Source organism: Argiope bruennichi, chromosome 5, assembly GCF_947563725.1.
Source record: "Argiope bruennichi chromosome 5, qqArgBrue1.1, whole genome shotgun sequence".
Taxonomy (NCBI): domain Eukaryota; kingdom Metazoa; phylum Arthropoda; class Arachnida; order Araneae; family Araneidae; genus Argiope; species Argiope bruennichi.
The window spans coordinates 83,655,924-83,682,563 of NC_079155.1; positions in this window are offsets into that span (position 1 = coordinate 83,655,924).

A 26,640-nucleotide genomic window follows, 5' to 3' on the forward strand; every position below is an offset into this window, starting at 1 on the left:
TTTATAGAAATTGTGTAAAAATTACGAAGTTATAATTTCGTTTTTTTTTTTTTTTTTTTTGCTTCTATAAAAATAATAATTTTTTTGAAAAAAACAGGGTAGTGTAACATTCCCCGTTTCCCAGTGCTGATAAGGCATTTACAGCCAGCTGTATCGTCGCTGTTAATTACACTCCTCGAGATAGTGGATCTTTTCATCTGGGTGGTCTCGCATCTGTTCATTAGCGACTGCAGTGAAAGACCACATGTGGGAATTCCTCGTCCAAGAGATAGTACCGTCAAAGAGAAAGGGGTATCCAAACATCTGGATGCTAAATGTTTCTCATTGTGAAAGGACTATGATAACTCCGTGTTCCAGAATAGTCAGTTATGAAAGGTGCATCACTAAAAGGACCTTCCCACGACCGACTGGCTCCGCTGAGGGAGCATATTGCTGAACCCCGATTGGCCGAAAGAGAGCTCAAATGACCAATATAAATTAAGAGGCGGAGATTGTCGCCGAAATAAAGTGCGGATATTTTTTTAGGGAGAGGAGAAGAAACGAATTGGAGACAGACTGTTGGACTACGCCCACGAGTTCGGAGTCCGAGAACTACCCCTGGAGTGGTCGCGTTGACTAACAACCTGTTAGTTCCCTGTGGTGTAGTTTCTCCGTATTGATGGAGAACTGAGTTTCAAGATAAAACTTCGACTTCGACTGTTGTGTCTCCTACTACAGGTGTAAATAACTATTTATTTAATCAAGATTAGACAAGTTGTTCTTTTGTATACATAGGGCTGTAAAATAAAGAATTGTCTGGAAATTCTGCTTCGTTATTTGATCAGTCTAGATCAAGACATTACAGTAGATACATTTGTTTATTTTTATTAAATAAGGTTAATCAACATCCTTCATATAAACCGTATTTATTATCTTTATTTGTACGAACTACAAAAGCTACAAAAAATATGTTCTGTATTGTAAGCCAGTGTATTTATTTCTACGAAAGATTTGTCTATCGGATGGGACAAATTTTACTATATCGCCTCACACATTTGGCAGTTCCTGAGTTAGAATAATGATGGAACAAAATCAAAAGTGTGAATTGGATATATCGGTCTAGAAACTTTTTCCTCTTTTAGTAGAGAAGATCTGAAATCTATTTTATTTCCTTTAACCAATTTCGCATTACAGCCATCAAAATCTTAAGACAATTGCCCGGAATATCCGAAATCCATTTGATAACGTGCAAATGACGCGTAAAATTACAGACCAAATTCCTGGTTAAAAGTATCGTAAATTTTACGCCTGCGTTCGTGGATCGGAACAATCTTTGCCGTAAAGCGCAATTACGGATATCAGCAGATAATAAAATACGCTTCGAACTTGTTACCAAACGAAGAAGAAAAAAAAAAAAGTTTTCTTGAGATGCGTGAAAAAAGCTATTACCTTGGCGAAACAATCGAGGCGATAGCCACTTAATGGACCCACTTTGGTAAAGTTGGCGTGAAAAATGAAATTAAGGAAGTAAGGGGGGGGGGAGGGAATAATAACTTGGCGAGGAAAAAAAAAAAAGAAAACTTTTTAGTGCCAATATGAGCTGGAATATGGCCAAAAAGGGGATTGACATAATCGGTGGAATGTTTTTGGTTTTTGTTGGAGAGAGAATTATTAAATTCCTGTTGAGCAGTTTTTGTTTATTTTGTTTTAGCAACAAATTTATTGTTGGTGTTATTTTTTGAAGTGGTGCGAAGAATTTAAAAGCAACAGGAAGTAGCTAGCTTAAATTTTATCTTAGAGAATCGGAGCCTTTTCTGTTCATTGAAAAGTTGTAACTAGGCTATTCTTTGTTATCGAACCGTGTCTCTCTAAATTTGAAGCCTTTAGTCTGGAACATTGTAACATGATAATGTTCTGGTTCTTTGGAACTGGATTCTTTTGGCTTGATTGTACCATTCATTGCATCCGATTCCACCCGATTTTTAAATCACGGAATTTGCAGAAAGAATGCCTGTTTAACTAAAACATTACTATGTTAATAGAAACGAAAGTGAAAATTCTGCTCTAAAACCGATGCCCAAAGAAAACATTTTTACTTTCTCGTATATGTTGTATAGAGAATAAATAGTAATTGTCAAAAAATTCGAACTCGAAATTTTGACGTATCTCCACCTTTTAAACCTCCCTGAATTCGAAAAACACATTTTTGCAAAATGTCTGTCTGTCTGGGATAAAGATAACTCAAAAGCAATTTGATCTAGACAGATAAAAATTGGTACATGATCTTAGTACCAAATTTGTAGATTTCTATTAAATTTTGAGCAAAATCTGCTGTGATGAAGTCTGTCTGTCTAGCTGTTTAAGAATAATTTAACACGATAACTACAAACAGAAGAGAGCTAGACAGATGAAATTTGATATACAGAAGTGATAACCTTTTCTCTACACCTTTTACACTGACTCTACACCTTTTACACTGACTCTACACCTTTTACACTGACTCTACACCTTTTACACTGACTCTACACCTTTTACACTGACTCTACACCTTTTACACTGACTCTACACCTTTTACACTGACTCTACACCTTTTACACTGACTCTACACCTTTTACACTGACTCTACACCTTTTACACTGACTCTACACCTTTTACACTGACTCTACACCTTTTACACTGACTCTACACCTTTTACACTGACTCTACACCTTTTACACTGACTCTACACCTTTTACACTGACTCTACACCTTTTACACTGACTCTACACCTTTTACACTGACTCTACACCTTTTACACTGACTCTACACCTTTTACACTGACTCTACACCTTTTACACTGACTCTACACCTTTTACACTGACTCTACACCTTTTACACTGACTCTACACCTTTTAAATTTTGAGCCAAATCCAACAACAAGTACTGTACTTTCAAAAACAAGTAAATGTGACAACTCAAAGACGCAATGACTTTAATACATCGAATTTCGTAAGGGATTTTGTGACTACAATTGTAGTTCTGTATCATATATCTGTTGCAATCGTTTGGGAAAAACCCGTCTAAAACTCAAATTTGATTTTCGGATACTGTTGACTGCATGCCATAAATTAATCGCCAAATATTTCGCCAAGGATAATATGATAAATTTAGTAAAAATGCTATATTCACATCATAGGTTAATATTTCGTAACTATTGGGCGCCAATGCAATGACAAACGTTCTCTTGGATTTTCATTAGGTAATATGCGAGAAAGTTTTGGAGAAACCACTTCCGCTGGTTTAACATGTTTTTTATATAGGGAAAAGCAGAAGTGAAATGATTTGGTGAAAATAAAAATTGGTTCGAATAACTTCACAGCATTAAAAGTTGTTGCTGTAAATTTTGTTCAAAATTAATATTGAAAAATTTATTAAAATTAAATATTGCTGGATGCAAAATTAATATTAAAGAAAAGTTAATTTTTTAAACTTTAAAATGCTGTAAAAATAGTTTGTTGGGAGAGCATGTACTGAATTATTAAGGTATAATTATAATATATTAACTGATTGATTAAAAAATAATTAAAATTTTGAAATTTCTTTCCCAGCGAACACCTTCTGCCTTAGAAGTAAATACAGATTAAATATGGTTAAATATGACAGCTTTAGATAAAACGTAATTCATTCGTACCTATTTTTATATCATTTAAACATAGTATACAATTTCATAGATAAAAATATTATCATTTTGAAACACGAATAATTAATCGCTGAACTTTAACTTCCTCAAAATTAAAATAATATGCAAAACTTTTGAAATAAAACGTAGATTTTCGTGGCTTTTAGGGTGAAAAGTCCTACACAATGATGTTAAAATAGAAATTGGTTTGCAGAGCATCAAATCAGTCGTTTTAAATTCCTTAATAAAATTTCCCAGATTAGCAACCAACTGATATAATGACAATCTCAGATTCTGAAATATCCAGCTTAAAGAAAACATGTTGGATAACGTTGTATCAAGGATTTTAAACTTTTTTCTTTTATTAAGAGATTAGAAAATATCAGCATAGTTGAATTTAAAAAAAAATGATTTAAATTGTGAATAAGAAATTACAAAGTTAAAACTTTTTATGACTCATTTTCAAATCTAATCCTAAGAGGCCAAATTTAAATTGGCCTTGAATTAAATTTTCTAGATTTTAATAATATTCCTTTTTTTTTCTCATCTACGAAGTATAAAGAAATACAATGGAAACCTTTCTTAGTGGGCATAATTTGCTCCCGTAGCTTATTCATACAGCGAAGCATTCATTAAGTGAATTCATTAAGTGTTTGTAAAATAGGATGTTTCTTTCTACTCCGAATGAAATATTCTCACACTTTTCTGATAATTTATTTTATTATTTATAATTCATTCTTGTATCAACAAGAAAATTGTTTAAAAACATTTGTCTTTGGCAAAACATAAAATCTGACGAAAATGAACCACAATAATTTCGTTAAATGAATTTAGAGCGTGCATAGATATTGCCTTATTAGGATGATATTTCTCAACGTATGATGTAACAATTTCGCATTCTTTCAGCATCTTCCTTATTGTATTGGAATGAAGGTTCTTTTATTAAGTCTATTATTTCCTCCTCTTCTGATAGAATCTCCTCCGCAGCTTTTTGATGTGACACAGAAGGCAGCTCCATAAATTTTTCACTAATTCTAGCTATGTTCTTCCACCAGTTTATCGATGTCGTTGTTATCCATACTTAATATCATAATTTAGGCTAGAGACACAATTTTGCCGATTAAAGCTTCACATACATTTGCTGAAGCATCTTGAAGTCGCGTTCTACATTGCTATCCGGTCAAAACCTCCATTTAGAAATACAACTTCTCTTTGAAGAAGTTCGCAATACTAAGCGATACAGGCCAATCTAGAATGTGGCGTTACGGTGTCTCCTTGCTCCGTTCTATAACACATTGCGATGTTCAGCGCTATAAGACATCGCTATCATTAAGCGAGTCACATTTTTTACTTCTTGTTTTGCCCCTTATGTGAACCACTTATTATGGGAGTTGCATATTAACCGAGGTTTGACTGTACTATAATATAACTTAAAGATTCCACGCGTTTCAGATATCCCTGCGTTCGAAATATATATTTTTGTATTATGTTCCTCTGTGCAAGCACACAAGAGCTAGAAAAATGAAATTTGTTATGCGGACTTTAGACAAAATTTGTAAATTCCTATTAAATTTTGAACGAAAGAAGTAAATCTATCTATATCTTCGAATACAAGTGAATACGTTAATTTCAAATTGTAAAGAACTAGATAAAAAATTGATACAAAAATCTAGCATCTAAAACATAGATTTTTAGCAAATTTTGAGTCAAATTTGTCAAAGGGCTGAGTCGTCATTAGTCTGTACTTTCACATGCATGTGGAGTAGTAACTCCGTGTCGAATTTTTAGTGTAATTGGTAAGAAGAAAAAAAAAAGGGCGAAAATACATATTTCGGTGATAGATTTTATAAAAATGCTAAATTCAAGCAGGAAATCAAATTTTCTAACTTATATCCGCTAATATCATACGTGGTATTCGTGGCCTCAACCAAAGTCCATAATTTTCTGCGGTGGGGGGGGGGTGATAAGATTTTTATTGAAGAGTATGCCAGAAAGTTTCGTAGAGACCACTCTCGCTGGTATTAAACTCACAGCTAGCTTGGTATTTCATCGAAACTAGCAAGCAATCTAATATTTAAGTGAAGAAATTTCATTATTTCGAAACAAATTTCAGTCAACTAACAAATTTTTGCTTTACTTTAAAAAAAATAAATCAAGACACTTATGCTTTCAAACACTTATGCTTAAAGGCGTTACAAAATTATCCTTAAATGAATACAAAAAAAATCTAATAATACACAAATTAAATATTTTTTCTAAGAAAATGTGTCACTTTCTATCAACTGCGGTATTTTCTTTTCTTACTTTTAATTAATTAACTTCGATTAAGCCTCCAAAAAGATTTTTTTTGTCTCGCATTCGACAGAGGAAAAAAAAGTAAAACGTACATGAAGACATCATTTTTGAAAGCAGATTCTTTTTTTTAAAAAAAATTCTGGTTTCCTGCCAGAGAAAATAAACAACCTTGAGCGAATAATGGCCGTTATTAGCGCAGGGCAGAAAATAAGGTTTATGTTTTTAAATAATAAAAAAAAAAATCGTCTGCGGAAAAACACACAGTGAGAAAAGGCAGGTGTAGAGCAACAATTTCAGAGGCGCAGAAAATAACAGTTTTTGGGGATAAAGTGCTTTTTTTTCTATTTATACCTTCAAGGGCTTGTTAAGTAAATGGATTTTATACTCACTGGAGTAGAAGTTTGGGAAAGAAAAGGATATTTTGAGAAAAGACTTAAAAAGCGGAATCATAAATTTCGAACAAAATAAAAATTCAATCTCCTGTTTTCTCAGAGATGGCGTCAAAAGAATCGGAGTAAAATTCTGAATCGCGATAGTGAATCTATGCCTAAAAATAATAAACAGTCTTCGTTCAACACTGGAATCTAATTGGAATACCTACTATGTTTTGTTTTTTTTCTTTACAAGAATTTTATAAATACAGTTTGTGAATTTCATCAAATTCAAATTCTCAAGTTTCTAATGCTTATATTTAAAAAATCCTAAAATTAATGAATATTATCATCAATACGTGTTTATATGTTTTTAGTTTTCTTCACTTCGCAATAGAAATATAGCATAAGCATATACTGATTCCATTCAACATTCTAGTTCAATTTTGCATTTCAGAACACATTCCATTCTTGATGTATTTAATTCTTATATTATTTGAAATAATTGTTTATTTTTATTTATACTAGTCGCCTTCGTCGACTAGCAGTTCGCCAAATAATTAAAAACACTAATTTAATAATGTAACTCTACTTTGATGTCTACACCTTATCACACCAAATGGAAATACGGCACATTAGTAAATCTGATTACTTAGCTGTCCATATAATATGGCATAATTAATTGGCAAAATCGATTCAATTTTTGAGGCTTGACGATGTATAAGGTTTTTACTTTGCGTTAGATATCTATAAACATTGGAAAGAACCATTAATGATTATTTTAACATCATGAATTTTTGAATAAAATAAATATCGGCAAAAACAGCGCAATGTTTAGATTTAGGACGTGCTTTCCTAATTTCTTTTCATAAGTATTATTTTCAAGATTTTTTTTAGAAGTTTGGGGGGGGAGGGCAGACGGGAATTAGTGGATTCTGTCGTAATTATTTCTCTATAGAATTGCTTAGTGAAGTATTGATTTTGAAATTTCTTTCACAATGGGGAATGTTGGGGGACAGGAGACCATTGATACCTAATAGAGGAGTTATGAGCTTTCATATGAAAAAAAAAAAAATGTGAAATCGGTACGGTAATTGATGTTTGGGAACTCTGAGTTTCTCCATAAAGAAGCAAATTAAAGCAGAATTTTTGATATTTTTTCAAAAATAAAAATATTGTGATTGAGTATCGATTATTGATGACATATCGATACTCATAATGTAATAAACATATCTAAAATGTAATAAACATTTCAATCGTCACACTTATTCTTAATATGTTGGGGGGACCAATGCAAGCCTACTTTTTGCATACAGTAATCTCAAACATCAATTATTAACATCCATACTGAAATTAAGTGCCAATAAATGAACTGAAATTATTTGTTCGACATACTTTCACTTTATTTGAAGAATGATTATTTAATATGTTTCTTTTTGTTTAAAAGTTTGATACTGAAATGAAGCATACGAGACCGTCACCATTTTTTTATAAACTTTTGTATGCTTGTGGATTCTTTCAATATAAAAAATAGTAGTAAGAAAATGAGATTCGTATTAATATTGAAATACAAAAAGAAAATTGTTGGTTTAATGAATTGTCTACCATTTTTTTTTATTAATTTGCAAACATGTTGTTATAATAAGCCAGTAATGAATGCTTATGAAATGAACATATATTGCGATTTAATAGCAAACATTAATAGAGAAAATTTTATAATTAAGAGTTATCATTTGATTCAATAATAGCATCCAGTTACAACTTTGTTTCAAATAATGAAGAAGTATTTATCCAAACGCAAATGCATATGTAATATCAAGAGTTTTTTCCTGTGTTCTGTGAAAAACGATTCGATTTTATCCGGGAAAATCATTTTAGTGTGACTCCAGATACAAATGATAACGTTTATTCCCTTTAACCCTCCCTCTTAAATGTTTCCTTACTTGCGATGGATTCGCCCATCACATAGGTACAGGCGTGACAATTGAGATTCCAGTATTTCTACTTGAACTTGAAGCTAATTGTTTCTTCCATTTGACCACTAGAGGGCAGTATTGTAGATACGCGAGGCTATATGAAAATGTAATAAATGCGAAAAGATTATTGAAGTTTCTACAACTTATAACTTTAAGCGAGCAATTCTTGTACATTTATTTATATTTATTATATTAAATTATGTATATTAAATTTATTTATTTCATATATCTCGGCTCTAACGATTTGGATCAAATTTTATATTTGGTAAAATCCTAGATGGGCCCACCTTTTGACGATTTATTTGAAATCTCGCCAAGTTGACTACTAATTGAATATTTGTTATTATTATTATTTTTCAATTAAAAAACGAAACTTGAAGGTCAGAAATAACAATAAAGAAAATAAAATAAATATAATAAATAAATAATAATAATAATAAAATAAATATTATAAAAAATAAAATAAAATAAAAAAAATTCGTCTAGGTTGCCACATTGGCGACGTTATCGTCACTCGTTTGGCGAGAATTCAAAAACACGCCAAGAGGTGGGCTGTGCTAGGATCCACCCTTATATTTAGATAAGGTTTTGATTTTTAAGTTTATCTGTATAGGAGTCTTTCCTGAAAAGACACGATTTTACACACACACACAAAAAAAAAAAAAAAAACCAACATTTTTATAACTAACCCTTAGAGCCATAACTAATCATTAGAACCATTAGAGCCTAACCATTAACTAACCATTCTATCTGCTCTCATGCTGAAAATGTCATACAACGCTCTCTAGGAACCAATTTCTCCTTGGTAATACTGAGTGTCATTTCAAAAATCTAAATAATGACAGATAAACTGTAAAATGAATACTGTAATAGAGCAGATTATTTTAAATAACATGTTAAACTAACTAAGAGCATTCATGATATTTTTTTAAATTTAAATGACGAGTTCGTATGTAGTTCAGATTGAAAAATATTCATATGTAATCAGTATGGGATTTGTATCTAAATATTTTCTCCGAAAAAACATTATTTTACAAAACAAAACAAAAACGAGTGAAGTTCGGTCTTTCACAAATTGAAAATACTAAGAGGACAGAAATATTTTTTATACTCTTTCACTAGGAAAGTAAATTTTTGTATCTGTAACATAAGTATTAAAATGTGAGAGCTAAATCCATTTGATGATACAAAGCACGCAATGTTTACTAGAAATTTCTTGGCAACATTTATTTGTCAAAGCACGAACAAACAATAATGCATCATAACTATATCAGTTTCACGAAATAATCACTAAATAATAAATTATTAGTTTTGAAGCCATTTCAATTCAATAGGTGTAATGCAAGAAGCCCATGCAACAGAAGATTTCAAATCGATTTCTGATGTTTTCCTAATATTAATGGCACCATTTTAGAGTATAGCCCATACTCAATTTGGCCAAAAGCCAGCTGCAACGAAGGAATTATTGATATTCGAATAAAAAAACGGATCGGCTCGACTTATCTGCCACCGGATCGACCCAAAGATTTCGTACCCACTAAGTCAATAGTAGAACAAAAGTTAAAAAAAGAAAAAGAAAAATCCGTGCGATGAAAATCCCTAAGCTAAAATCAATAACCACTAAATTAGGGACTTAATTTTCCCCGTTTGTCGTAAGTACTCGTCGAATGTCAGGTTACTGCTTTCGAATATTTTAATTTTAACAGCAGGTATACTTGTATTTTTATTGTTGTAACTTTTAGAGCTTCATTAACTTGTATATTGAACTGCTTTGCCATTTTGTTGAAGCATCAAAGTAAAAATAATCCCTGTCTACATGTTTGTTCCCGAATATATCAACTTTGTTTATAATTCTGCTTAATTGTTTTAATACTTTTCTGTGTATAAAAAAATGTTATTTCAAAAATCAGTGATTTTTGTTTTACTTTCTCGTATGTGAAGTATAGAGAAAGTATAGTAATCAACAAAAAATTCCAACTCGAGATTTTGACGAATCTCCACGTTTCTGTCACAATATTCTAATTTTTCAAAATAATAATAATAATAAATAAATAAATAAATGAATTTTTTCGGTTGGGACCGATTTGTCTAGCAGCTGAGGGATTAAGGCGACGAGATGCGAATTTATTAAAAAGTGAAGATATATTTGAATTTTTGTTAAATGAACTAAAAAATTTGAACTCTGAAATAAGTTTGAAATTATTATATGCTGTAGAAGAACGAATTAAAAAAAGAAGACAAAAATAGAATTAGCAACTCTTTTACTGTATTTGCAAAATCCACAAAACATTTTTAGTTCAGCGAAGAAATCTAGTGTATTTTCCTTAGCTTGAAAAACCAAAATTATAAAGTTATCTGGAAAGATATTGTCCAGAATATTTCCAAATTCTTATGTGGAAACCGATTCTAGGTGAAGAGAAAATCAAAGAACCTACTCACAGAGTAATGATTTTTTAAAAAAAGTCATGGGAAAACCAATTCATCAGTTTATTGAAGACCCTGAATCAAAACTTACAAATCTAAAGACACTGAAAGCTGACTTTTCATTATTTGAGGCAACGAAAAAAAGAACAAGAATCTTAGATTTGTTATTTGATGCCATGAAAACTATAAAACCAAGCTCAGAAGCTGATGAACGAGTATTTTCAATTTCAGGCAATACTGTGTCCAAAATAAAAACAAAGCCACCGTTCAGTCAATATTTTATGTTTTTTTAAAATCCTATTTTCTTAAAAGGAATTAAAATTAGTGAAAACAATATAAATATTATTCAAAATTTTTGTTTAAGTTTTCATTATTTTGTGTAAGTAATATGTATACGTAATTCTTAATTATATATATATATGAGAGAGAGAGAGAGACTTTGATATTGATTTCGTTTTTTGTTATTTTCTATAACTTAGAGAAAATATTTTTCCCTGTTCTATTTTTTTGACAAAAATTCGAAAACCGGCTAAAACCGGGTTTTTTTTGGAAATATGGAATTCGAAAACCGGTTTTTCAAAAAGTCGGTTTTTGTATAAACCCTATTTTAAACCTTCCAAAAACTGCAAAAATAATTTTTGGTGTTATGTCTGAGTTTCTGAGAACTCCATAGCTCAAAATCCGAGCAAGTTAGGGGAGTAAATTTGGTATGAAAGATTTATAACAAAAACTGTAAATACGAATGAAATATAAGAGGAAGTATCAACAAGTAATGCACATAATTTTGAATACATAAATCAAAAATGCAACAAACAATAGCATAAAAACAGGAAATGGAAATATCGCCAATCTCCTACTTTTCCATATAAATGCCATTCATGTCGCCATTTGTCTCTGTGCTGGATCAGTTTAAAAGTCCAGTATCTCATAGAACGTCGTTGGTTGCAAGTAGAGTTTATCGATTACCGATTTCGATTATCGAATTCGTCGCATTTTTTGATTAATCCCTGACACATGGAGAAACAAAAAGCTATTTCAAGATTGTAGAAATCGGGATGTTTTTCAAAATTTCGAAATCGAATTGTTTGATAGTTCTAATATTTTCACTTTGGACACTTTATATAGGAGATAGTAAAAATCAAATGAAAATAATAATTAAATGGTCTAAATAACATAAAAGTGGTTCGATTCTAATCTTGTTTTTGAATCTAAATCCACAATTTTAACTATTTTTCTGGGCATTTCTCAAAAACATTCCAGAAATACCAAACATCAAAACACAGGCTGATCTTGCTATTTGTTTTATATAGTTTATTTTTGATATATATATTTTGATAGGGGTTCTAAGAAAACAAAATATCAAATTTATCTAAAAGAAAAATCTTGATAAACAGTTTTTCGGATATTGAAGAGCGATTTTAATCTATCTTCTAAAAGGCTATGATTCAATTTCTGTAATATATAGTAATCAATGTATCCAGCTTATTTCGTACTCTGCATAATAAACTAATTGATTACGATAATTAAACTAATTCAGCATCATGGCAATTATTATAATTAATGCATAATTAAATTGCATACAATTGAAGTGTTATTGTTGCTATTAAATCGTTGAATATATTCTCCAGAAGTTTGCGCCGGTCGAAGTTTAAAAGGATTTTAACGCTTATATTAATCAACGAAACAAACCAAAGAAAAAAAAATGGAAAAAAAAGCAGTATGAAGTTAGAAAAATTATTCTAACAATTAAAGGATTTTATTTCAAATAACTTTCCATATAAACTAGATATTACTGACGTTTCGTCATCAACAAAAATAAAATATATGTATCTGTAAGAATTGTAAAAAGAATAACAACTGTTGTTTCAGGATAAAATTTGGTAAATATTTTTACTAAATTAGCATATTTATAAATATTTACATCATTAAAATAGTATCTTCTTAATTTTCGTACACAAAATATAGAAAGTAAAAATACTGAAATCATCATCTTAAAAAAAAATAATAAAAAAATATGAGTCGATATTTTAACAAATTTTTACATTTTCCAAAGAATCCAAAAACACATTTCGAGAATTAAGCCTGTCTCTGAACACAACCGCTTAAAACCTTCGAGAAAGAAGAATGAAAATTAATATGTGATTTTAACTCAAAATTTGTGAATTGCTATCAAAATTTGAACGAAATTCATTCACAACAAGTTTATCTGTTCCCAAAATAACCCCGTGATTGTCCTGTTTGTTTTGTACACTATTACTACAAAAACGCAAAAAGCTAGACATGTAACATTTTATTCGTAATCTAAGCATCTAAGGTATAGAATTACATCAAATTTTGGATCAAGGATTTACTCTTGATCAATGAAATTTGGTGTGTAATCTTGTGAATAAGATTATAGCACTCTATCAAATTTTGATTTCAAACTCTGCTCAAAAAAGAAGTTCAAAATGCCTAATCTGTTTGCTTCTCTGTTCTGAAGCGCTACACTTTTATGTGCGAGACTCTGAAAATAATAATCTGAGCTCTCATTGCAATTGAGGCTTTACAAACAATCTCTAATTTTTGTGTAAGTAGGAGGGTGCTACAACTTTATTAGGAAATACTGAGAAAGTTTCGTAGAGGCCATTTTCTTTGTTTGTTTTAAAGTTATCGCATACAGCTATGCAGGAATGATCGACAGGTAGTTATTCTGTGGAGGAATTTGTTCCAAAATTTAATACAATTCTGCTCTTCTGGAAAGAAAACTACAAGCCAAATTTCTACAAACTACAAGCCGAATGTCTTACTCGGTTTTTGAGATGTAGGGTTCACATGCACCACCACAGATTTTTGTGAAATTTTATTATTTATGGAATTTTCCATAATTATTACTTGTGGAATTTTCCATAATTATTAATTATGGAAAACTCCATAAATAATAAAATTTATGTTTATTTGTGGAATTTTCCATAATTATTACTTGTGGAATTTTCCATAATTATTAATTATGGAAAACTCCATAAATAATAAAATTTATGTTTATTTGTGGAATTTTCCATAATTATTAATTATGGAAAACTCCATAAATAATAAAATTTATGTTTATTTGTGGAAATTTCCATAATTATTAATTATGGAAAACTCCATAAATAATAAAATTTATGTTTATTTGTGGAAATTTCCATAATTATTAATTATGGAAAACTCCATAAATAATAAAATTTATGTTTATTTGTGGAAATTTCCATAATTATTAATTATGGAAAACTCCATAAATAATAAAATTTATGTTTATTTGTGGAAATTTCCATAATTCGACAAAGATCTATAATTTCAATGTGAACATTCAAAATTATCGTGTTTACAAAATGACAAAGCCCCTGTGGCATGTTAGTAAGGTCTCTTTTTCGAGGTGTAGGGTTGCAGGTTCGAAACCCGATTCCATCGAAGAACAGTCATGTAAGAGGGTCTGATACACCTTAAATCCGTCGGAGTCGAATGTCTTCCTGCTGGTGTAGGGCGGCTGTTTGGAAAGGAGAACGCCAGCTCAGGTGTAATCCTCGTTATCTAAGCATGGTTCGAAACTACGAGGTCCCTCCCAAAATAGACCAAGTGTTGCTTTAATACAGGACGTTGATATAAAAAGGTAAACTAACCATAAATTGATAAATGTAGTTTCAAAATTAATTCATTCAGATTTTGGAGGTTTTTGAAACAGGAGATTGATAATCATTTTAACCCTTTCTAGGGCCGTGGGAAGTATGTTTCCCTCCAAATTTATCAATATTTGTATGAAATTATGTAGGTTGGCATAAGTTCTGACAAATTTTTTTAGAGACAGAAACTTAGATGCTTCAGTTCTTTATCTTACACAAAATGATGTGTCTTGATTTGTTACTTAATTATTAATTAACCAAATTAATTAATTAATCAAGTTAAATTTATCTCATAAGCTAAATGAATCCCTTTTCTTATTCTAATTTCAAGCCTAAAAATATTTAAACATAATGACTAGAAAAAAATGGTCCTTTAAAAGGTTAAGGCTTAATTTTAGATGATTATTGTGTTTCTTGTCATACCTTACGAATATAAAAATTTATTGTATGAAAAAAATAAATTTCATTAGTTAATGTATTTATCGGTAAGTGTATTTAGCATCGTTTACATATTTATGGAAATAAAATAGATGAAATATATTTGGGTGTGTCTAAAAAGCTATTGCCTCATATTACTTTTTGCTTGGTCTTTTTTTTTCAACCGAAAAAATAGAAAAGAAAAAGAAAGTTCGTAGAATCTTATTTAACTTTGAAAATATGTCAAAACGAAAAAAAAACGACAAAGAATTTAAGGAAAGTAATTTTAACCTTCTTTTTATTATTGTTAAACTTATTAGTAATTACATTTTTCCCCTTTCATGAAATTTCAAAAAAGCAAATCGTTGATTAAAAGTCACAGCATAAAAAAATGGCAAACTTTCACTTGTTTGGCCATGCCATTCGGTCTTAATTCTTTTCGGCGTTTCTACCCGGTAATTACTTTTCCTTTTTCTGTGGCAGAGTTAATTACTGTTGTACAAACAACAGGACAAATCGATTGGTATCGATTTTCCACTCCGTTAATCGATTTGCTTGTAACATTATTTACAGTTGCAGGGATTTGGTCGTCGAATTGTAAGGGTATTTGTAGAACAGAAAGCACAAGTCCAATGAGGAATTAAATGCAAGAGCGGTCAACACGCTTCGCTAGCAATCGTGTTAATGTTAAGGTAAATGGTGGACGATTAGAATTAAAGAGTGTTAGTTCTAAGCATTGAAGTGAATGTCTGATTTGGTTGTAAGAATGTTAAACTTTGTATTCAACCTCACAAATCTTCAATTTCCTATTTTCAAAGGAAATAGCTTAAAAAATTTCCGAAATGGCAAAAACGCAAATTTAAAAAAAGCAAATCTTGATGATAATAAATATAAGAAAATAGTTTTTAATTTCTTGTATACGTAATATAGAGAAAGTATAATAATCATCAAAAATTGGAACACGAAGATTTCAACGAATCTCTGAATTCGATAAACTTATTTTGAAGAATGTCCATCAGTCTGTCTGTAACAAAAATAACTTAAAAATGTTTCGAATTGCATGGTTGAAATTTTGTATATAGTTGTTACACCGATTGCAAGTTAACAAGGTAATTACAAAACGAAGAGAGCTAGATAGATAAAACTTATTAGACAGATATATATCTGCAGTGTCGACATCTGACAAATTTTGAGCCAAATCCAACTGTGGGTTGACCGTCTGTCGGTCTGTATTTTCAGAAACATGTAAACGCGATTATTCAAAAATGGAATGATTTAAATATATCAAATTCGGTATGGGATTTTGTGATTATGAATACAGTTTTGTGTTAAATTTAAATTTCAATCGGTTGAGGACAAACGTGTCTTAAAAAACAAATTGAATTTTTGAATACTGTTAACGCATGTTAGAAATTAATTAGAAATTAATTAATTAATGAGGCGCTCCCCCCTCAGGCTTAAATCGGCTGTCTTCGAACAGCGGACTTGTTCATGACAAGTGTCAGAAGAAACAACAACAACAGCAGAAATTAATCGCCAAAAAACTCGCCAAAGATAACATGACAGATTCAATAAAGCGTTCTCTGGCATGACAAATTTATTAAAGAGTATGCGAGAAAGTTTTGGAGAGACCATCCCCGCTGGTTTTAAAAAAAGATTTCCATCAATGCACTAACAGAAACCACACGGTGTTGCCACTGACATTATAAATATTAGCGAAATCAGATAACTAGGAAAGCATAACATAAAACTATAAATACATATAATAATTACGATTATAATCATGTTTAATATATAATTATATAAAATAACAAAAATAATAGTAAAAAATAATTACTATTTTGCATGTTTGTTTGTTTTTTATATGAAAATGATATTGCTTGCTGAACTATAGACGATAGAAATAAATTTTTTTTTAGTTAAATTGAATTGGAAACAATTTTTATTTACTGTAAGGAGCCTAGTTTAGTTGAGTTATATTAACGTTCCGTTTATAAAGCAACACTAGGGCTATTTTGAGACGAGACTCGTAATTTTGAACCTTAGTCAGATGACTAGAACGACACATGAATTGGCACCCTCCTGTCCAAACTTCTACACCACACCAGGGGGAGGACGTTCGGCCCCGACGATTTAGCGTGCACCAGACCTGCTTACACGACGGCTCTTCGGTGGAATCGGGACCCGAATCAGAAGACCCTCCGGTTTCGAAGCCGAGACCTTAGCACCAGGCAACCGTGGCCTCACAAGAAGCCTAAACATTAAATTATGAAGAGAAATAGAAGATTTCTGTTCTTGAAATTTGGTAAAACATTTTTTTGCAAAATAATAAAATAACAGTGGATAATTTCGGTCACATTTATTGCCATTATATAAAATATTCTTCATGCCATTCCATATATATATATATATATATATATATATATATATATATATATATATATATATATATATATATATATGTAATATTATTTGTTGTGAAGCATGATGCAGTTTGAAGGCAATGAAGATACTTTTAATTTCGTGACGTCGTTTTATTTCATTTTGAAGAAGCAAGCATATGTACAAGCGACGAGCACACAGAACGACACAGAAAGGAATGAGGGAAGAGCTCTCGGACATTTTATCCCTGGTCTTATATAACCTATGATTTTAATAGGGAAAACATTTCTTCACAGTGCTAATGTATTATGAGATTTCGATAGGGATTTTCATTACAGGCGCCGAGGAGGTAGGGGAAACAAAGGGAGATTTTAAAAAAGAATTTGCTTCATCAGCGGTATGTTATCTCTTCAGGCGTAGTGTGGGAAAGTTAGATTTTAGCTGATTCAACAATTTAACAAAGCTTCTCTTGAATTAATTAAGTAGAGACAGTGGAATTGGATCACGAAATAAGAGAATATTTTAGAATGAAGTTACTATGGGCTAAATTAAGATGAAGTTACTATGAAAATTAATTAAATTGAAATTAGAGTTAAAATATCATTACATATATATATATATATATATATATATATATATATATATATATATATATATATATATATATATTGCCATTTGAACTTGAAGATGAAAAAATATATATTGGGACAGAAATCAAGGTTTAAGAATGATGAAGATTTCTGGGAATGCGCTCATCCTCCCTCTTCTCACCACTTAGCGACGTAAAATCGTCCATAAGTGGCACTCCCGGGATAATGAAACAAATGGTACATTATTAAGCATTAAGGTCTCTTGAAATTTTACAACAGATCAGTAGACATAAAGGCATTTCTAACCAGGCTTTAAAGATTTATTGTCTGCAATAATATTACATTCCATGTAATTCTTTTGGAAAATGTTTGTGATATGTTGAACTTTATGCTTAATTATTTTTATAATTATTCTATACTGCATGTTCTTTTATAATTATTTTGTGGCATGCCAAGATTGACACACCAATTATTGAATTCGAATTTCATTTCGTGATATTTAAGCCTACCGTTTCCGAATTATTCTAACATTTAGATTTTTTGAAATGCTGCTGGCATATACACATTTCAATAGGAGCCCAACTGCTCCTATACAAGCTGAATAGCCCCCCCCCCTTCCCAACATTTCCATATCACACAAATTCTCAATACACGGCTACGTATCATGACAGATGAAGATATTACCCAACCAACTGAGAATACCAATTTTCCACGAGGTTAAATCGCACCGGCTAGTGGATTAAGAAACACTTTCCACAAAGACGTGTCTCCTGCATTTTTCAAAGGTCCCTTCCTAAAGTAAATTTAATATCCTGCACCGGAAACGAAGCAGGCCATTTGAGGGTGTGCGTGTTTTGAATTTTCTGAACCGCATGCAAATGAGCGTGTAGGAGGCAGCCACAGATCTTTAGATCGATAAGGCCCGGCGCCAACATACTAAGGGGTTGAGTTAACCGCTAGAAGAGTGGCGAGGCCCGACCTTGTTGCGCAGATGGGGACCGCTCATGAAGTGTTTTCTGTCACAACAATACTTTAGTTTTTTTGATATTTGTAAGAGGGGACCAGATGATTGGCTTGTGATGTCTGGAGTCTCAGACGTCTGGCTCCATTTTGGCATAAAAGAGCACAAAAGACTAGTAAAGAACATTGTATAGTAGAAGTTACCATTTTGGCTCGCATTTTATCTTTTAATACTGTTTATCTACGTCAGCAAAATGCTTATCTAATTTCTTCCAAATTGAATTAGGAAATAATTTTTTGAACGAAATATGGCGCTGAATAAAGAAGTAATATCATTAACATGTCCACTGTTTATATTGTCTTAATGTTCTGTTATTTCTTTCATAAAAAATAATTAGATGCGCTTCCAGCATATCAAATAATGTAAATACACTTTGATATGCTTACTGTAAATAGTTTTAAAAATGTATTGAATTAAACGTTATTGAAATAAATTATCTAAATCGTATGTTGAAATAAGTTAATTTTTGTTTATTTTGAGATTTATGATTCGAGGTCGGACACTTTAACTCCAATTTCCTTGCATCATTTACATAAGACTAATATAAAAGCTAATAGAAATGTAATACAAAGCCGATTGCCTATCCAAATAATTTATCTGAAAAAAGTTTATTTCATTCGCTCTCGTTTTAAATGAAATTCAGATACAATTCATAAACTTTCAGCCATAAATTCCAGAAAACACATTCATTAGGAATTAAAGCACTAAAACAAAATAATTTTAAAGCAATGTGGATTTGACAACTAACTTTATTTACTGGTTACTTCCGATACAGATTCAAATCCATTATGCAGGATTTATGCGGAAACAAAAGAGATCTGTAAAAAAAAGTAGTAACTTTTTTGAATTTTAACTCCATAGATAATAATGACGAAGCTAATCCGATATTTAAAAGGCAAATAAAAGGTTCTAAAATAAAATCTCCGATTCTTTTATTCCTTTAAATGAATATTTATTTCGTTTGTCTTAGGTCACAGAGTACTAAAATTAAACAAAGACCCTTCTTTTAAAAAGAATTAGCAAAATGAACCGAAGCATTAATATAATTTATTCCATTTTGGCCCCAAAAGGCTCTTTCTAATAAAATATGAATGAATTTATTCTGCTAGAGAATAACAAAGTGCTCAGTTTCCCCAAGACTTACTTTGAATATCTCAACAATTAGAATAAAAGTACCATTGCAATATAAATAGTTAAACGATGAAAACTACATCTGAACCGCAGAAAATGAGGATTGCCAACTTGAGAATTGAAAAAATAAACTAGAATGTAAAACATTTATTTGTTTGTACCTAACCCAGACGATATTTGAACTTAACAGAAAAAAAAGGTGGAACTTTGCATTTACATTACACATAAAATGCAAACAAACTCGGAAAGGAAATATTTGAAGTTCAGAAGAATAAATCATTTAAAAAAAAAACGAACTTTTTTTGAAGTTAGATGAATGAACAAAAATAAAATTTCAGCTGACATAAGAGTTATAAACTCTTAAATATTCATTTTAAAACTCAATGGTTGTTATTACTTTTAGGAATTTATATAAAGTACAAATTTATTTAAATTAACATTTGAAACAAATTATTTCAAAACTTGGAACAATATCGATGGATTCATCGTAAAAATATATCGTAATCGTATTTCCTTTCTATTCAAGTATTTTCGGAAATAATTCTTTTGGAAGTTGAGAACGACGTTTTTAATATAGAAATGAGTCTCAAAATAACGTTTCCAAATACCTCAATGTAACTTTTCATCGTTTTGGAGGACTTCTTGTGACAGATTGATAAACAGGTAAGAAAAAAAATTATTTTCTGTTGTATATTATACTGAATGTAAATTAAAAAAGATTTAATGCATTATTGTAAATTAGAAACTGATAAACGATATAATAATTATATCGTTTATTTTTCCATCTAAGGTTTGAGTATTTATATAACTATTTATCCGTAATAATTGTATTTACTTATCGTATTGATTGATGTTATTGACAGCATAATTCGATACGAAGCATGCTGTCACCAATTGCTATTTTAAATTTTTTTCTAAACTGAATTTGTAGATTTCTTTTATATTTATTGCAACTTTTTCAGTAAAACATTAAAAACCTGTATGCATTTAAAATAATTAAATGTAGAAAGACCAATGAATCAGTCCCTTAGCGAATGTGCAGATTTAGTCAATTTATCCCGTATGAAAACACATCGTGTCTTCTTCAGTGGTCACTCATTGTATGTACCATTGGCTTTCATTTTCGAGCGCTATCATAACCTTTTATGTATCCCCCTACTCTCAACAATTGGACTGACTTTGCTAATTTTATTTTCACATTCAGGTTTATTTAAACCATCGGAAGGCTTTATGTTTATTGCAAAATGTAATTTAAAACAGAACTTCTATTTGGTGTGATAGGATGTAGTTCAAATTGTGTTATTATAGCCAAATTAATGCTATTAATATGGTTGACCAAGAATTTTTTATTGAAGGTGGCTTATTCTGAATAATTTTTGATGTTTGCTGTCGCAGATTTTACGGATAATTTAATACCTAATATTTCAAATACATATTTTATCAAAAGTTTGTTTCTTACAATAAAACAAAAATTTTGATCTTGGTTTGATACAAAACAAAAAATTGGTTTGTTAATTCTTATAAATTTCCATAAAAATTTAAAAATATGATTGTCATTTTCATTTAGCTATGTTGATTCATTGAGTTGAATAAACATAGCTAAAACTTAAAATCCTTATAACTTTTATTTGCGTACTTTATATCCTTTTAACTTTTATTTTCCCATAGTACAATCCTTCAATCTTGAGTTGTTTCATACTTGTAAAAGTGGAATTTTGTAAAAGATTTTCATTTATTTTCTGATGTACTATGGCTTTAAAAATTTATACCATTGTAATAGAATTTAAATATCAATTTATATATTGAATTTACTTAATCTTGATCCTATGCTATGGACAACAAATGGTTGCAAATTTGAAAAAAATTTATACCTAAAGTTCACAATATTTATAAGAAGTGATTATAAAGTAGTGAATAACAAATGGGTTTTTTTCAAAATTCTGCTTTCTTGTATACCAACAAAAATATGTTTTGTTAGTATACTGTTGTAATATTGTCTGAATTACACCTTAATATCTACCAGAATATAAAAAGAAACCTGTCCCAAATATTAAAATACATGTAATAAATATTGAGGAAAACATTAATAGAAATTGTGAGTCATTATTTGCTCTCTGTAAAGCGAGGTGAGCTCCAAATCATTTTCATCACTTTTTGATCGATTCTTCAAATACCCTTGTGGTCAAGTTTTCATTAAAGATTGTTTTCTCGGCCTATTTTTAATATAACAGAATTTCAAAGGCACTTCATCTAACATTTCTTAAAAAATTCGCCAAAAAAAAGCATGCGAATATGAAAGTTGTATATTTTTGTTCCTATAATATTCGTTAATATGCGTGAAAATATTATTAACAAACATTATATGAACTGATACAACGACTACTATTTACTTTTTTCTTGTTAAAGAGATAATTTGAAACAATAAAAATCTCTAACTCATTTCCACTTTTTTAATTTATCAATTTTCGTTGGTAATAGAGCCAGTAATTTCTCTCGCATACTATTTTGCTATCATAAAATTACGAACTATTGAATTTTGAAGTGAATGAGTGCGCTATTGTAGTGAGTTTTTTGGCGATTAATCGTGAGCATTTGGATAATAATACACCATATATCAGAAAATCGAATTAGTATTTTAGATTTCGTTTTTTTTTCTGACGAATTGAAAGCAAAATTTGACTACAATTATAATCACAAAATCACATATTAAATTTCAGTTATTTAAGTAATTGCATTTTTTATTTATTGCGTTTACATTACATGCATCGCCTTTAAAAGTAGCGACCGAACCTTGCGATAAATTTGACTCAAAATTCGATATAGATCTACATTTTAGATTCTAAAACCGTGAACCAATTTTTATCTGTCTAGTTATATACATTCCATAGTTACTTTGTTCCCTTTTATTATGACAGCAGGACAGACAGTCTTCCTCTGAATGTATTTCGTTCAAAATATGATATCATACAATACACTATACTTTGATAGCAAATATAAAATTTCATCTGTCTAGCTCAATGTATTTAGGTTATTGTGTTTACAAACATAATGCCAAAATGTCTTTTTCGAACTCGGAGATCTGAAACGTTAAGATTCATCAAAATCTCGAGTTCAAATATTTTGATGATAATAATACTTTATATTATACTATGTATACAAGGAAGTAAAATTCAATTGTTATTAGCAACGAGCACTCAAATTGGGATTTTAAAAGCAAAGATTATCGAAGTGCTTTTCCCAAATCCGGTCAGGAATGACAGGAAATGAACACGATTAATTGTATCAGAAATATAACTCCTTAAATGTAAAACTTTCAAAACTTTTCTTTAAGTAATGTATTTTCCCCAGAACAAAAAGCAATGAAATCGTTAAAATAAATTATTTCGATAGTTTTCGTGAGGAAGTGAACGATTAACATGTTTTGCAATTCTAAACAGCATTAGTTTCTGGTCTTTTCAAAAATCCTATTTAAACTTTTTTGAAACTTTCTTTCACCTTCGCTTGTATTTTTCTCATGTTTCGAATTTTTAAAACCATTTGCATTCTAAATGTTCGAATTTGATTATTTGTTTATTTAGAAAGAATTCTGGATTACACAAAAGGTATTTCTTCTTTCTTCAGTAATGTGCAATTAATGCAGTAGGAAAATTAGCGGAATATTTCAGTCATGGCAGGGTTAAAATAGCAATTACAATGTAATGTGTAAAAGTAATATATTTATAAAAAATCTAAAAGATTTTTTTTTTTACAATTTTTCTACAATTTACATATTTTTTTTACAATTTTTCAAGCCTATATTTTGGGACATTATAGATGATTCTTGTTTTTTCTTGATTCTTTTGATAATTTTATTAACACAACTTGTATTAATTTTATTTCTTTTTTTTTAAACACGTACCGTGTTTTCCCAATTTTAAACCTAAGTTACTGTCTTTAAAATTTTCACTTTTGCATTTATTATGTAGAATAAGCACGTTTTAATACAAGTATTATGTTTAAACAACACTATCGAATTCTTTTCGAACAACAAAATTCTTTTATTGTTGACCAATCTTTTATATTAAATTATAAATTTTAATGCATACAATTAACACAATATGTCACTGTTTAGTGTATTTTCATTTAGTTCATTGGTTGAGATTTGATTTCCCTTCATTAGTTCGCCGATTTTTATTAAATTATTGCATTTTGTTTTCACTCCAGTTTCTAAATCGTGCTTTTTTTTAATGTCACTGGACATTTTTTTTCAACTTCAATGTGTTTGTCTGAATTCAATACCTAGAATTCAGACAAACACTTTCCTGACAGTCTTACTACATCATGGTTCAAAGTCCAAATACTGAATTTTGAAGATGTTATTAAACATTTCAGAAAATTTTAATATCAAGGCATCTGAAATGGTACTGATGGGAATTACAATACAAATCTAAACCAAGCAAAAATAATTTCCATAAAATTGTAAATACTGTCAAAAATATTTTCGAAATGTATGTTTATTGTATGCACGTAGCAGAAAGCCTTGTGCATGTATACACAGTCACTCAAAAACGATCTAATTCAACGAATCTCTTTAAATTATTTTGCTATCTAAAATTACAGATATGTGTAATTTTATACCTAATCGGTCAATAGGTCCAAATAGCATTTTCGGTTCAGCTGATAAACTAAACAGAAAACACAGGGTAGGGATGGGGATCTAGAAAGACCATTTGCAAATTTACAAGTAAAGTAAGTATATAGAAACGTATTATTTTCAAGAATGTGAGATCGGAGTCGCAACGTGAAAAGGGGTTCGCGTCCAGAAAGCCATTTCTAATTTGATAAAAACTAAAATTTTCTTTTGATTTTCTGTCAATTACTACATAATGATACTGTGATTTTCTGGTAGTTTTGTACTAAAAGATGGAACAGATTAGGTCTTGAAACTAGAAATTATTGAAAAAATATGCTAGGTGGAAACAACTTGCGATCAGAATTGATTTGAGAAAGACATACAGTTTGTTATTGATTACTATTCTTTGCCAATGAAATACGTAAATGAAAAGAATGTATCAGATAAATGTGCAGCACAAATTTAATGGAAGGGAAATCTATTACTGCACGCAGTCCCAATTGCATAAGTGAACCATCATAAATCGTCCCAAAGGGATACAATAACGACAGTGTCAACAACAATCCTTTGGAGTGCTTAAAATTAATTTTCAAACACATTTCAGTCTGAATCGATCATGTTTCGCATCTCGATAATCAAGCAACAGGATTATTGCGTAACTTTAAATGTGCATTCCAATTAAATCTGTATGATGCACTGCATATGGATGCTTCATTTTCTTTTACTTCAGTCGGTGAAATATAGGGACTCCCGTTTTCTTTACCAGATCTATGTTCTATCTCAAAAATTATTTTCCTTGTCTTAATCTTAAAGCTTGTAAACAACCTTTTGGGATACCATATACTGTGGAGCTCAGTTATATTTATATCTCGCATCGTAATTTTGAACGGTCACATGGCGTGAAGCATTTTGGACCATCGGAGAGACTTCTGGCCCTGCACCGTCTTGGGTTATCGAAGAATACAAAGCAGCCACCATAAGCTGTTTAACTCTTTTTATTTTGGATATAAAAACAGACATGTCTGAGCTAAACAGGCAGCGGGAAAATGTTTCCACGACTGGATTCCACACCTCTCACTCAATCACGACGTTCTTTCCTCGATTCACATCAAAGTCATTTTTTTTCTCGCCATATGATTATAACCCACTAGAATTGATATGTATCAGATTCATTTATATGGCTGTTCCTCGATGGAATAGGATTTCGTTTCAGGAACCCTCCAGTACCAAGACCGAAATCTTAATACAAGGCTGTCGAAGATCTCCATATATTATCTCTATACATGAAAAATAAATGAAAAATTCTCCAGTCCACTTACTACATAGCTAAATAATGTTACTAAAGATAATTCAAATTAAAATATTTTATTTGAAGCACTTAAATGCTGATGTACATTATTTATGGTTAAAAAAATTCGTTTGCTTCTAGTGCATGTTATAAACAATATCACTATTAAAGACGGTGTTTTTATTTTTAATTACCATAATACTTCAGGAAATGATTGATGTTGTTCCTAATGTAAAAAAAGAAGGTAGTTATAAAAATTTAGCGATTCGGAGCATAATTAGAAAAAGATATAATCTTAAGTAAACATCAAAAAATATTAGAAAGAAATAATTATATCCACCAGCGCGTTGCCAAAAAAAATTATATAAACAGCAGATCAGGAATAGCACAAGTACCATATATTACTAATTTCACCAACTAGAAATAATACCATAGTAGTGCCAGATATTCACATATTTACTTTGCATATAAAAGAGTTATAACTTGCCGTAAATTAATATCCCGATTTAATTCTGTTGTTACCAGATTGTATCAACGTACCTTCAGGTCAAATTTCGATTATATGATACAAAATGTGTAAGCAAATAATTTTAAATCCCAGTAGTAACATTCTTTTTACTAAGGGAATAATGATAGATTTTATGCCTTTTATATAATGTGAGTTTTTGTAAGGTACTTTATTGTTATATTTTCTAAGTAGATTCCATTGTATTCGAGTGGAATTTTTAGAAATAATTTGTAGTGTCTATAGGGAAAAATGTCATTAAGATGCTATCTATATTTCACTAGAAAAGCACTAAACGTATTCTGAAAACTAAGTCAACACTCAAAAAAATATTTACATTTTTTTTCTCCAGTTTA